The sequence below is a fragment of the Lolium perenne genome, chromosome 5 (assembly GCF_019359855.2).
Source record: "Lolium perenne isolate Kyuss_39 chromosome 5, Kyuss_2.0, whole genome shotgun sequence".
Taxonomy (NCBI): domain Eukaryota; kingdom Viridiplantae; phylum Streptophyta; class Magnoliopsida; order Poales; family Poaceae; genus Lolium; species Lolium perenne.
The window spans coordinates 121101190-121117089 of record NC_067248.2 but is presented as its reverse complement, the minus strand read 5'-3'; positions in this window follow the sequence as shown (position 1 = coordinate 121117089).

Genomic DNA, 15900 nt, shown 5'->3' with positions numbered 1-15900 from the left:
CTACTTGGCCAGAGCATCTACTAGTAACGGAGAGCATGCAAGATCATAAACAACACATAAGCATAACTTTGATAATCAACATAACAAGTATTCTCTATTCATCGGATCCCAACAAACGCAACATATAGAATTACAGATAGATGATCTTGATCATGTTAGGCAGCTCACAAGATCCGACAATGATAGCACAATGGGGAGAAGACAACCATCTAGCTACTGCTATGGACCCATAGTCCAGGGGTAGACTACTCACACATCACACCGGAGGCGACCATGGCGGCGTAGAGTCCTCCGGGAGATGATTCCCCTCTCCGGCAGGGTGCCGGAGGCGATCTCCTGGATCCCCCGAGATGGGATCGGCGGCGGCGGCGTCTCTGGAAGGTTTTCCGTATCGTGGCTCTCGGTACTGGGGGTTTCGTCACGGAGGCTATTTGTAGGCGGAAGGGCAGGTCAAGAGGCGGCACGGGGGCCCCACACCACAGGGCCGCGCGGCCAAGGGGGGGGGGGGCGCCGCCCTAGGGTGTGGCCCCCTCGTCGCCCCTCTTCGTCTCTCCTTCGGACTTCTGGAAGCTTCGTGGAAAAATAGGCCCCTGGGCTTTGATTTTGTCCAATTCCGAGAATATTTCCTTACTAGGATTTCTGAAACCAAAAACAGCAGAAAACAGCAACTGGCACTTTGGCATCTTGTTAATAGGTTAGTTCCAGAAAATGCACGAATATGACATAAAGTGTGCATAAAACATGTAGATAACATCAATAATGTGGCATGGAACATAAGAAATTATCGATACGTCGGAGACATATCAAGCAGCTAGTAGTTGCAGGCCCCATCTTAAGCATATAATATAACTCACTAGCATCAGTACTTGACTGATAATTTTACAAGTCATATAGCACATGTATAACACTCCCAAGCATATGCAATAATCTGGCCAAGCGCACACAAGTTCTTGGCCAACAAATCCATAGCCATAGAGAATACAGAAAGAGAGAGGCAGAAAAGGGAAGAGAGTAGCTCACAGTGAGTGGAGTAGTGAGTTGATGCAGTAGGCGATGCCGGGGTTGCGTCGGCGACACCGTCCAACCGGCATCGAGGAAGAAGTAGTCACCATCATGCCATTTCCCCGCCACAAACCATCACTGATACCAGTATAACAGCGCAATCGCAGCGGGTCGATGACGCCGGGGTTGCGTCCGCGGCACCGTCCCGCTGGCGTCGAGGTCGAGGATGTAGTGGGAACAGCAACATCACCACCACAACCATCACAGCAGCACCACCAGTACGTCGACGCCGAGGTTGCGTTGGCAGCGCCGTCCATCGGTGTCGAGCACCACAGGTCACAGCCACATCAGAGCACCATCACGAGCCAGTCGAAGAAGTACCAGACGGTAGACATAGCAACCACCATCGATCGATAGCATCGACCAGCAGCCATCAGAGACGCGGAGGTTGGAGGCTGGCAGAAGGTGGACTGAGAGGTGGCAAGGCCCCACCGGCAAGCAGCGGTGCCGGAAGCGGCCGGCGGCAAATCAACCCGAGGGGGCTAGGGTTGTTGTCGAGCACATGTGCGGGGCGCAGAGGAGGCGCAGGTGGGGAGTCACTGGGGAAATTGGGCGGAGCAGCCGCGGCACGCCACGGCGCCGGGGTTGGCCGACGGCTGACCGGGCGACGGAGGCGACCGACAAGGGTTTCAGGTTGGGGAACGAACGGAAGAAGCCACGGGAATTAAATCGTCGAGGTGGAGTTGTAGATCACCTCAAGGCGGAGCAGAAACCCCTCTCGCCGGCGCCGGAGACGGCCGGGAGCGGTCGGGAGGAGGCGAGCACACGGCGGGGCCATGACTGGTCGGGTCTGTGCGCGTGTGTGAGGAACGAGAGAGAGGGGGGGGGGGCGACGAGGAAGTGAAGGGTGCCGAATCGGGTTGACCCGATTCAGCCAGGCCAACTCGATCGGGCCATTGGGCCAACCAATTTAGTCTTCTGACCAAGTTTTTTTTTTAAATATATATCGTTTAAAAAAAAGATATAACAAAAATCCAAATAGAAATGTTTTGTACAATATAAAATTCCTAAATAGAATATATAACAACAAACCATTTAAGTCTAAGAGAAAATAATACGAATTCTCTTCTAAATTTTAGAAAAGTAATTTTAAATCCTAAACTATTTAGACCTAAATTTAGAAATATAATTCTTCCTAATTCGATTTTTCATATCAAGAAAATATTAAATATTACTTTGCAATAAAAATACCATATAAAACAACAAATATTTCTTGATGGTTATGTTTTAAAAAATCCAAATTGATCATTACTTCCACTATTAATTAAAACCCTAAACCCTACTAGTATTTATCATATTTTATTAGGTCCTTAAAAATGTAGATATAATGTTAAATCCATTATTGATTTTATTTCAAAATTATTAATAACTTCGGCTTTATAATCAAGTTATTAACCTAAGAACTATATAGCAAATAGGAAACTCTAGTTCCATTAAGAATAGAATTATAACCTCATAATTTTATGTGGAATCCTAAAACCCTCATTCCATTATAAACTAAAACCCTAACTCTATTATTTTGTGTGAACCCTAAATTGTTTCTAAAACTTAAACCCTAGATATAACATGACATCATGTACTTCCTTTTGATTCATAGAACCATAATTAGCAATTAAATACTTACCATGCCACATAAAATGTAGGAGCCCTATTATCAATAATTTAGTATTCCATTTATGCATACCAATCCAACCTAGTTGATCAAGTAGGATCAACCAAGTCTAAACCCTATCTCCTATTCCCAAAACCATCATCCTTAATTCACCTTGGTTAGCATCACACCATCGTGATGAACTCCAATAGCAACCATACAAAAAATGTGCATTCTATTCCATACACACTAAACCCTATCAGTGTGAGATAATTATTAATCATCCTATTTAGGAAACCACCATTCCTTACTTAGTGGATCCAATAGGAAAAACCAGACAACCTCAACCTTAATAGTAATACTTCTTCTTACCTAAGTATTATGTTCTTCAAAAGTTATTCTTTTGAAGTAAATAAAGAATCATCATCAACCCTGCTTATAAGGACCTATAAACCCTAGCTAGCTATCACCAATAAGATAAACCAATCTTGATAGCAACCTTGTATGAATAATTGCTTAGAATGCCCAGGCTTAATTCAACCTTACAAGCTCTAGGTGTTGATGAATCCAACTAGGTTGTGATCCATCTACTACTTACTCCAGAAACCAATTAAAACCATAGAAAACCATAGAACCCCACAAACCCAATTGTCATACTTGTTCTTTATTTAAGAACATGTTCTTCAAAAGTTATTCTTTTGAATTATATAATAAGTAATCATCAACCATGTATTATAGGACTTAAAATTGACAACTGCTCTTTACTTATTATACATCTACTATTCCTGGTTGTGTATGATTGTTACTATTCATTTTGCCACCTGCTTATAATTCTAAAACAACACAACCCGGAATAAGAACCTTGTTTGTGAATCACTCTAAAAGTGCAACACACCCTGAACTAATCATTACAACTCACTAATCCTAAATCATCGGGGTTAGGTCACGCTTAGAGCGATTGCATCTCATTCTTATGCATTATTGCATCCTTGCCAATCTTTTAAACATCGTCCTTACCGGACGATGATGCTATTTCAGAATTTGGAGTTATTGCGTATCGAAGACCTTGTCTGCATAATCTTGCAGTCAAGAAAGGCAAGTTCATCACTTTCTCATGTCATTTGAGTATTTTTATCAAATTACTTGCAAAGTATTATGGTCATCACTATTGCATAAAAATCAAAACCACTACTTTCATAACTATGAATATGACTATGTGGTGGGCAATGGAACCATGGATTGTGTTGATATGGTGGAGGTTCCATTGCAAGGGTTTATATCCATCTAGGATTAAACAACAAATGTCGCCAGTGATTCTTGTGCCGTAATACCCGTGTTAACCATAAGATCCGGAGTGGGACGGAGTAGTCAAAAGTGTTTCCACCTCTCGTTCATCAATGGATGCGCTTTACCGTAGTACACTTGTAATCCAAGGGGGCAAGCTGGTGAGGCTGGGGAGTCCTAAGTCCCCACGGCATAGTCCGTAGTACACTTGTCGCCCGAAGGAGCAAGCTGGTGAGGCTGGGGAGTCCTAAGTCCCCACGGTATTGCGGTCTATGATGGGTTGCAGCTACCGGCGAAGGAGTTTGGTTCGATCCCAGACTGTCGTCATGGTCGGGGTCCACCCTGAAATATATGGGAATAATGGGACCGGCGAGGACCCAGGGTCGGGGCATGCAACAAAGGGTGGGTGTTCGAGGTAGCGGAGGAACATGATTGGCTAGACCTTATACCGGGCCTCACACCAAAGGAAGTGTGGACGGGTAACGTGCTCGGTTGGCAACAAGGTTAAGATCTCTTATGGGTAAAGCAACACACCTCTGCAGAGTGTAAAGAACCGTGACCTGTCACTCCCTGTTCCGGGATATGGAACTGCGAACGCGGCCGGAAAGGAGCTCCATGAAGTTCTAGTTACCCGGTGAGGGCTGACGGACATAGCTCTTCTGAATAAAAACAACCTTTTGAAGAAATGGTTATGAAAACTTGCATTGGTATTAGACTTTCTGGTCTAATGCTGTAGCTAGTGCATTAAACACCTCTTTCCTATAATGAACTTGTTGAGTACGCTCGTACTCATCCCACTCTTAAATCCCCTGCTTAGGTATGGAGGCATCAAAGGAGGATCTACAGTGCAACTCGAAGGCCGAGGAGTCAACAACTACCTCAAAAGACAGGAACCTGTCAAGAGAGACAGATACCGCATCCACAAGGAGAAAACTTAGTTTAGCCATAGAAGGGAACTAGTTCCCTAAACCTAGCTCCTATTTAGCTAGAATCTATTTATAGCCTCTATAGCTAGTTAAATACTCTACAAATAGAGTTCGTGATAGGCTTAGACCACGAGTCATTCTTCTGGAGTTTATTTGCAGTTTTACCTCATTGTAAAGTAGGAGGCGGTGCTGATCTTTTGTAACAGAGTCTGTATGTAATTCTATAGACATACCTTGGACCCGCATATGTTTCTGTTGTACCACTCTGAGCGATATAATACTAGTGGAACGGTGTTTCATTGGTGTTATATCAGACTTGCATACTACACCATGCAGTGGTATGCCGGGTCACCACAGTTGGTATCAGAGCAAATGCTTTGACCTAGGATTAAAAACTCTTTAAAGGAGACCTATAGGATTGGTAGTGTCTATAGGAAGTTGTCTTAGTTAAGCCAAATACTTCTTATGACTTGAGATGGATATTCACTTGAGAATAATCCTGACACACTTGAGTCAACCCTTCTTACCTATTCTTCCTAAGTGAAGTTAGTTAGCTAATCCCAAATATGTGACACATCATTAAGTCCTTAAAACAATAGATGAGTAGATCACTGTTGGTATACAATACATGGTAGTCCAAAGAGAGGATACAACCATAAGGAAGATATCCTATTGGAAGATGTATACCAACACATGTTATGTTTAATAAGAGTTATCCCGACCTGTAAAAGGAGTAATATCAAGTGATAAAGATAAGTAAGCTATCCTACTATAAGGTGTATACCAAGACAAGTAATGAGTAAGTAAATTTTATACGACCTTTTGAAGCAACTGATAGTTAGGGATAGATATGAGTTATATGAGGTAGTATAGACCATGATGAGTCAATCATGGGAGGTAAGGAAGAGTGATAGGAATAAGATATGTCTATCTACATGGTAAAGGTAGTAATCATATATGATTCACTTGAGAATCATTATGTGATGGAGTAGAACATCGTAAATACTTAAGATGAGTACAATAAGAAGTCAGTTGTTCAACAATAGTGTAAGATCGTGTTCTAAAACCATGGGAAGTGTGCTAAGCACATCATGACCATAGTCTTATGATAGTATAAACACTTGGAAGTATAGGAGCTATATTGCCATAGTTATGTGTTTAGAGTAGCAATATTTGAACCTAGACATATCATGTGAGATAGTCCGCAACAGAATGGAAGTTAAGTAGTACTTCCAGAGAAAATTAGGTTAACCACAACTATTCCGGACCACTTTGTTTCAAGTTTATCTCATTGCAATTGTGCAATTCAGGTAAATGTCAAGACAAATAGTAGAATGCCCTATATTCGTGCTAAGTATCACGATATAAACTTATCTTAAGTGGTGTTATATACTACACATCAGAGCCTGATGTTTAGAGATGTCTTACTCAACTATCATATTTAGGCTCATGATAATGTGTATTATATGCACAAAGCTGAATCTTCTTGGATTTTATTGGATTTTCATTGATTGACTAGATCCATACATGAAGTTTGACTTCGATATGCAAATGCATGTTGCAATATCAAGTTCTTACTTGATGCTATAGATCTAGAGGGTAATGGTATTCGTGTGAGGAAGTGACGAATTCTAAAGATTCTGAAGACAAGATGAAGGTTCATCAGAAGAAGGAAGTAAAATTGTGGGAAGCAACCACAAAACTCCGAAGGAAGTATCAACCAAAACTCATGCTTTGCCTCAACAGAGGAGTACTTTAGTACGGGAGAAGCATGAAGGTGAGAAATCTGGTGATTGTGGAGAAGTAGAAGTAGAACCATAGTCATTATGGAAAAGGGAATGCATGGGAAATCACTTTGGATACTATATTCATAGTGGTTTTCTTGCAAAATAAACCCTGAAGAAAGGAAGATGATATATGAAATCATAGCAGATATAAGAAGACCATAGTTGATATCAGAAGACCATAGTTGATATAGGATCAATACTGCGAGATAAAGTAGAAGATGTCTCGTCCAGTTGATCAGAACCTATAATAGAATCCATTTTTAGATAACAAATAGCCATAATTGGTACCCAGTAGTCCACCATTGGATTATTCATACCAAGAAGTTGTGAAACAATAAAATTTTGTCAACCAAATAGTAATGACCTGTAATCATTTAATCGAAGAATTAACATTGGATGTCCACAATTGAGTGGATATACCACAAGGATTCTTCACAAGACTTTAGAAGAATATAAACCATAAGCTACACTTAGACCAACATTCTAACCATCAATCCAATGATTGGAAGAAAAGGAGTTGAAGACCATAAGAAAACTCAAAGGGGTAGAGTAAAGATTGAGATGGATGTACAATAACTCAATATTTTGAGCAAGATATAAAAAGAAGTTCTGAACTGAGAGGAAGTTCGATCTTATTTTCTTAAGATTGTCGGACACTACTTTCAGAAGGATGTCAGACCAGAAGCCGAGGTTTATACCTCGAGGAAGTAAGAAGTGGGCAATAACTTAAGAAAGTGAGTAATATTTACTCAGAAGTACGATAGCTCAAGTCAGCTAAGTTTAATGAAGTTGGACGAAGGAAATACCGGAGACCAAATATAGCTCAAAAAGGCCAAAGACCGAAGAAGTTTGACCATACCAGAACCACAGACTAAATGAAAGATTCCTTTCATGGAACCTAAAGGAGGCAAAATAGTTATAGGTATCAACTATACACCATGATTGGATGGACTAAATGAGTCTAATCCATTCTTAGAGAAATAAACTGTTAAGACCATTTCTATGGTAAGTACCTTACCAAGTACCATTATTGCAGATTGGGTAGTAAGGGAAAACAAAGACCTATTTTACCAAATAGGAGTATGTTATCAAAATAGTCTTCACTTAAGACTAGCAGCACCAGAAGGAGTCCCAATCATTGAATCTTCAATGAGAAAGGAAACAAGATTATAGTGTTGAAAGAAATTATGGAATTGAAGGAAGAAGTCACTCTTCAGAGACAAACACTAATGGATTCCAAGAAGAATCTGGACAAGGGATATATTCAATTATATCCAATAATATTATCACGGAGTTTGAGAAAAGATATAGTCTGCACAAGACAGATCCACACTCCGAAACGTGAGAGAGATCAAACTTCGAGGACGAAGTTTAGTTTAAGGGGTAGAGACTGTAATATCCCAGTATTTGGGGTTACAAAAATAGAGAAAACAGATGTGTGCATTGCATTCATGCATAGAAAATCCGGGGAATTTTCGCGCTTTTGTTTAAAACTGTTAAAGCGATCGAGGTTTCTCTTGTATCGATGGAATTGAGTTAGTCATCGATGTAAGTGCGACAAATTTCGACATGACCTTTGTGCGTTCATGTGTTTTTGGGAGAACAAGTTTGAATTCAAATCAAATATGAATAACATGAACTCAAATAAGATATTGAATTGAATTTGAAATCCAAACTATAATATGAAATGAAAATATGTAAAAGTAAACACATTTGATAATTCCAAATGAATAAGTAATTTAAACTTTATTACAAATAACATTATCCAATAAAGTTACAAGTTAAAAAAAAAAACAACACAAAAAGAATAATAAGAAATCCTAAACTAAAGCTTGATCTCAAATTTCTGATTCTTCCCTACCTGCAAAACAAACAACAAAGAAAAAGGAAATGGTTGGGTGAATATTAAAATGTTGCCACCATCCATGATGAGGCATTTTAATGTTGGAACTAGCTAGTGGGAGTCAAGAACTAATCTTGATCCCCAAATAGTGATTAGAGGGAGAAATATTTTTCTTAGGCAATAACAGGGATGAATAGAATACACTTCGATCAGGAGAGGCAACACTGATCATGAAACAACAATGAGTAATTGTAATTCAAGGCAACACAAGGGACTAGAGGAAGCACTAGATCCAAATGATCTTTAGGCAACAAGGCAGCAATATTAATTCCCTCTAATCTAGCTAGAATCCAATAAAAGCCACAAAGTTATTTATTTGAATCAGTATTGACATGGAGAAGTCAATATGATTCTAGTCCATTTATTTGAAGCCACTTGCTAATTAAGCAAAGTCTTAATTAACATAATAGTCACACTGGATTTATTTTGCTCACATAATATTAGCCAATAAAGATTAACCACTTGGCAGCACATAAAAGAATGATCTAACAAGGGATAAAGATCACTCAACCGTTGCTTGCTCTAGGAGGAGAAGCAAACCAACTTGTTAACATACACATGGAGAGGGGGCCACCTGCAAGCAGCACAGTCACAGAATACAGGGCATGTGTTGTCGATACCACAGCAGTAGCCCAACTGTATATAAACAACACCCCAGCTGCACCAGCAGCCTTTCTAGCACACACACAACTTTCCCAGCCGAACCCTATATCCATTCCAACAGAAAAAGCAGTTCTAACAGCTCTCCTAGTACAAGCACATGTCCCAGCAGTGGCAGCTCATCAATCAGTTCATCAAGAACTGCAAAGAATGTATAGGCACACCCATAGAAATAAACCCCACAGCTAACCATGGATATTTAGATCAACGGGAAGCAGATCCAGCAGTAAGGAGGAGAAGGCCTGTCACAGGATGTAGAGTGTAGAAGACCAAGCATAAACAAGCCCAAGCTATGGAGTGCAGCAGGTAGAAAACAACGTTTAAATCAATAGAGATCATGCAGTATCTGCTCTTAGCTTTACATAGCCACACTAGGAAAATAAGGGGAATAATACACAGTATTCAATTCCAACTACCCTTCAACTAGAACCTTTCTAGGAGGATTGGATAAAGTATTTCTCTCAGATTACAGAGAAGTGCTCTGTTGAATCATCATAGAGATTAGGAAAAAACCACACAGTAGTATCTGTTCTTAATATTTATGGTGCCTCAGCCTTTGCATCATAGGCTGGGCCAAGATCTCAAGTGCAACATTTGTTCTTATAAATTTTTCACAACACATCTTTCACCAATAAATTCACCATCTACAGTGGTCTACTTGGGGTCCAGGAAATTACCCAGGCCAACCAAGTAGTACCAAAGCAGCTATATTTAGGTATGCATACAAGCTGACCAACAAGCTGTTAGATCCAGAGTGCTGATGATGATTCATCATCCAAATAGAGGCACAGTACTTGCACAACCACAACTAGAGTAACAGCCAACAAATTCTAGAAGATTATTCTGAGTCTAGAAAATACTCCAGGCCATCAAGTAAATTATGCAGTAGTAGTAGCAGTATTGAAAACATCAACATGTTTGAACTCCAATAAGATTAAACAACAGTAAAACTGAATTTCTTCAGTTAACAATACAATGTATATGCAGCAGCTAGTAGTTGCAGGCCCCATCTTAAGCATATAATATAACTCACTAGCATCAGTACTTGACTGATAATTTTACAAGTCATATAGCACATGTATAACACTCCCAAGCATATGCAATAATCTGGCCAAGCGCACACAAGTTCTTGGCCAACAAATCCATAGCCATAGAGAATACAGAAAGAGAGAGGCAGAAAAGGGAAGAGAGTAGCTCAGAGTGAGTGGAGTAGTGAGTTGATGCAGTAGGCGATGCCGGGGTTGCGTCGGCGACACCGTCCAACCGGCATCGAGGAAGAAGTAGTCACCATCATGCCATTTCCCCGCCACAAACCATCACTGATACCAGTATAACAGCGCAATCGCAGCGGGTCGATGACGCCGGGGTTGCGTCCGCGGCACCGTCCCGCCGGCGTCGAGGTCGAGGATGCAGTGGGAACAGCAACATCACCACCACAACCATCACAGCAGCACCACCAGTACGTCGACGCCGAGGTTGCGTTGGCAGCGCCGTCCATCGGTGTCGAGCACCACAGGTCACAGCCACATTAGAGCACCATCACGAGCCAGTCGAAGAAGTACCAGACGGTAGACATAGCAACCACCATCGATCGATAGCATCGACCAGCAGCCATCAGAGAAGCGGAGGTTGGAGGCTGGCAGAAGGTGGACTGAGAGGTGGCAAGGCCCCACCGGCAAGCAGCGGTGCCGGAAGCGGCCGGCGGCAAATCAACCCGAGGGGGCTAGGGTTGTTGTCGAGCACATGTGCGGGGTGCAGAGGAGGCGCAGGTGGGGAGTCACTGGGGAAATTGGGCGGAGCAGCCGCGGCACGCCACGGCGCCGGGGTTGGCCGACGGCTGACCGGGCGACGGAGGCGACCGACAAGGGTTTCAGGTTGGGGAACGAACGGAAGAAGCCACGGGAATTAAATCGTCGAGGTGGAGTTGTAGATCACCTCAAGGCGGAGCAGAAACCCCTCTCGCCGGCGCCGGAGACGGCCGGGAGCGGTCGGGAGGAGGCGAGCACACGGCGGGGCCATGACTGGTCGGGTCTGTGCGCGTGTGTGAGGAACGAGAGAGAGGGGGGGCGACGAGGAAGTGAAGGGTGCCGAATCGGGTTGACCCGATTCAGCCAGGCCAACTCGATCGGGCCATTGGGCCAACCAATTTAGTCTTCTGTCCAAGTTTTTTTTTTTTTAATATATATCGTTTAAAAAAAAGATATAACAAAAATCCAAATAGAAATTTTTTGTACAATATAAAATTCCTAAATAGAATATATAACAACAAACCATTTAAGTCTAAGAGAAAATAATACGAATTCTCTTCTAAATTTTAGAAAAGTAATTTTAAATCCTAAACTATTTAGACCTAAATTTAGAAATATAATTCTTCCTAATTCTATTTTTCATATCAAGAAAATATTAAATATTACTTTGCAATAAAAATACCATATAAAACAACAAATATTTCTTGATGGTTATGTTTAAAAAAATCCTAATTGATCATTACTTCCACTATTAATTAAAACCCTAAACCCTACTAGTATTTATCATATTTTATTAGGTCCTTAAAAATGTAGATATAATGTTAAATCCATTATTGATTTTATTTCAAAATTATTAATAACTTCGGCTTTATAATCAAGTTATTAACCTAAGAACTATATAGCAAATAGGAAACTCTAGTTCCATTAAGAATAGAATTATAACCTCATAATTTTATGTGGAATCCTAAAACCCTCATTCCATTATAAACTAAAACCCTAACTCTATTATTTTGTGTGAACCCTAAATTGTTTCTAAAACCTAAACCCTAGATATAACATGACATCATGTACTTCCTTTTGATTCATAGAACCATAATTAGCAATTAAATACTTACCATGCCACATAAAATGTAGGAGCCCTATTATCAATAATTTAGTATTCCATTTATGCATACCAATCCAACCTAGTTGATCAAGTAGGATCAACCAAGTCTAAACCCTATCTCCTATTCCCAAAACCATCATCCTTAATTAACCTTGGTTAGCATCACACCATCGTGATGAACTCCAATAGCAACCATACAAAAAATGTGCATTCTATTCCATACACACTAAACCCTATCAGTGTGAGATAATTATTAATCATCCTATTTAGGAAACCACCATTCCTTACTTAGTGGATCCAATAGGAAAAACCAGACAACCTCAACCTTAATAGTAATACTTCTTCTTACCTAAGTATTATGTTCTTCAAAAGTTATTCTTTTGAAGTAAATAAAGAATCATCATCAACCCTGCTTATAAGGACCTATAAACCCTAGCTAGCTATCACCAATAAGATAAACCAATCTTGATAGAAACCTTGTATGAATAATTGCTTAGAATGCCCAGGCTTAATTCAACCTTACAAGCTCTAGGTGTTGATGAATCCAACTAGGTTGTGATCCATCTATTACTTACTCCAGAAACCAATTAAAACCATAGAAAACCATAGAACCCCACAAACCCAATTGTCATACTTGTTCTTTATTTAAGAACATGTTCTTCAAAAGTTATTCTTTTGAATTATATAATAAGTAATCATCAACCATGTATTATAGGACTTAAAATTGACAACTGCTCTTTACTTATTATACATCTACTATTCCTGGTTGTGTATGATTGTTACTATTCATTTTGCCACCTGCTTATAATTCTAAAACAACACAACCCGGAATAAGAACCTTGTTTGTGAATCACTCTAAAAGTGCAACACACCCTGAACTAATCATTACAACTCACTAATCCTAAATCATCGGGGTTAGGTCACGCTTAGAGCGATTGCATCTCATTCTTATGCATTATTGCATCCTTGCCAATCTTTTAAACATCGTCCTTACCGGACGATGATGCTATTTCAGAATTTGGAGTTATTGCGTATCGAAGACCTTGTCTGCATAATCTTGCAGTCAAGAAAGGCAAGTTCATCACTTGCTCATGTCATTTGAGTATTTTTATCAAATTACTTGCAAAGTATTATGGTTATCACTATTGCATAAAAATCAAAACCACTACTTTCATAACTATGAATATGACTATGTGGTGGGCAATGGAACCATGGATTGTGTTGATATGGTGGAGGTTCCATTGCAAGGGTTTATATCCATCTAGGATTAAACAACAAATGTCGCCAGTGATTCTTGTGCCGTAATACCCGTGTTAACCATAAGATCCGGAGTGGGACGGAGTAGTCAAAAGTGTTTCCACCTCTCGTTCATCAACGGATGCACTTTACCGTAGTACACTTGTAATCCAAGGGGGCAAGCTGGTGAGGCTGGGGAGTCCTAAGTCCCCACGGCATAGTCCGTAGTACACTTGTCGCCCGAAGGAGCAAGCTGGTGAGGCTGGGGAGTCCTAAGTCCCAACGGTATTGCGGTCTATGATGGGTTGCAGCTACCGGCGAAGGAGTTTGGTTCGATCCCAGACCGTCGTCGTGGTCGGGGTCCACCCTGAAATATATGGGAATAATGGGACCGGCGAGGACCCAGGGTCGGGGCATGCAACAAAGGGTGGGTGTTCGAGGTAGCGGAGGAACATGATTGGCTAGACCTTATACCGGGCCTCACACCAAAGGAAGTGTGGACGGGTAACGTGCTCGGTTGGCAACAAGGTTAAGATCTCTTATGGGTAAAGCAACACACCTCTGCAGAGTGTAAAGAACCGTGACCTGTCACTCCCTGTTCCGGGATATGGAACTGCGAACGCGGCCGGAAAGGAGCTCCATGAAGTTCTAGTAAACCGGTGAAGGCTGACGGACATAGCTCTTCTGAATAAAAACAACCTTTTGAAGAAATGGTTATGAAAACTTGCATTGGTATTAGACTTTCTGGTCTAATGCTGTAGCTAGTGCATTAAACACCTCTTTCCTATAATGAACTTGTTGAGTACGCTCGTACTCATCCCACTCTTAAATCCCCTGCTTAGGTATGGAGGCATCAAAGGAGGATCTACAGTGCAACTCGAAGGCCGAGGAGTCAACAACTACCTCAAAAGACAGGAACCTGTCAAGAGAGACAGATACCGCCTCCACAAGGAGAAAACTTAGTTTAGCCATAGAAGGGAACTAGTTCCCTAAACCTAGCTCCTATTTAGCTAGAATCTATTTATAGCCTCTATAGCTAGTTAAATACTCTACAAATAGAGTTCGTGATAGGCTTAGACCACGAGTCGTTCTTCTGGAGTTTATTTGCAGTTTTACCTCATTGTAAAGTAGGAGGCGGTGCTGATCTTTTGTAACAGAGTCTGTATGCAATTCTATAGACATACCTTGGGCCCGCATATGTTTCTGTTGTACCACTCTGAGCGATATAATACTAGTGGAACGGTGTTTCATTGGTGTTATATCAGACTTGCATACTACACCATGCAGTGGTATGCCGGGTCACCACATTATTTCAATGGTGTGATCTAGATGTTACGACATAATAATTCCCTTATTAATATTTATGTCGGCCGAGGGTGCCTCGTTTAAGTCGCGCCGCTAGCAGACACGGCCTATATAGGTGCTCTTGCTAACAGTCGAATCGACTAGGGTTCTCGTCGAGGTGAGAAGAATTCCGTGAAGGCTCCATTGTGGTGGCGGCGAGACGCATCATCGGTGAGTTCTCCTGATTGTTCGTTAGGTCTAGATTTTTTAATCAGTTGTCAAGATCTGTTCTGAAGAACGTTGGCATGTTCTTAACTGAATTGTAGGCAATGGATCGAAGTTGGATAACTGATGGCACCAAGAAGTTCACAACAAAGTACATGGCAGGTGTTAGGGATTTCATCAAGTTTGCGCGAGAACACTTGGACAATACAGATGAACCAATCTTGTGCCCTTGCAAGGACTGCCTAAATCTGATACGTCAGGATATAAAAACAGTCGAGGATCACTGCAATTGTTCAGGTATGTCCATGACGTATACAAGATGGACTAGACATGGGGAAGGTTTTAGTGATGACGAAGGGCGGGATAGAAACGATGATGGTGCGTATGATAGTGACAACGATGAAGAGGAAGACAATGGTGATTGTTATGTTGATGATTCGTCTAGTATGATCGATGAACTGCAGAAGTCTGGAAATAAAGGTCCTGACCTGCCAAATCTGTATGCTAATCTAATTGAGTCAGCGAAAAAAGAACTTTATGAGGGATGCACCTCTTTCACTAGGTTGTCGTTCATTATTAAGCTCCTTCATGTCAAATCATACAGCCGGATAACAAACAGAGGATTTGATCTCTTACTTCAGCTTTTACGTACAGCTTTGCCAGATGTGGACTTTCCCAAATCATATGCTGATGCTAAGAGTGTTCTTTATGATGTTGGGCTTGGTTATGAGACAATTCATGCATGCAAGTTTGATTGTTCTTTATTTTGGGGAGATCATAAGGACTATAAGAACTGTCATTTTTGTGGTTTATCAAGCTATAGAGACCCTCTTTGGAAAAAAGAAAATCCCTCACAAGGTGTTAAGGTACTTTCCTATAATTAAAAGGTTGCAGAGACTATTTGTTAAAAAGGAAATGTCGACACATACTAGATGGCACAAAGAGAAGAGGGTTGTTGAGCCCAATGTACTGAGGCACCCTGCTGATGGTGAGGCATGGAAGCACTTTGATGGCAAGTTTGATTGGTTTGCTAAAGATCCTCGTAACATAAGACTAGGTTTTGCCACAGACGGCTTCAGTCCTTTTGGA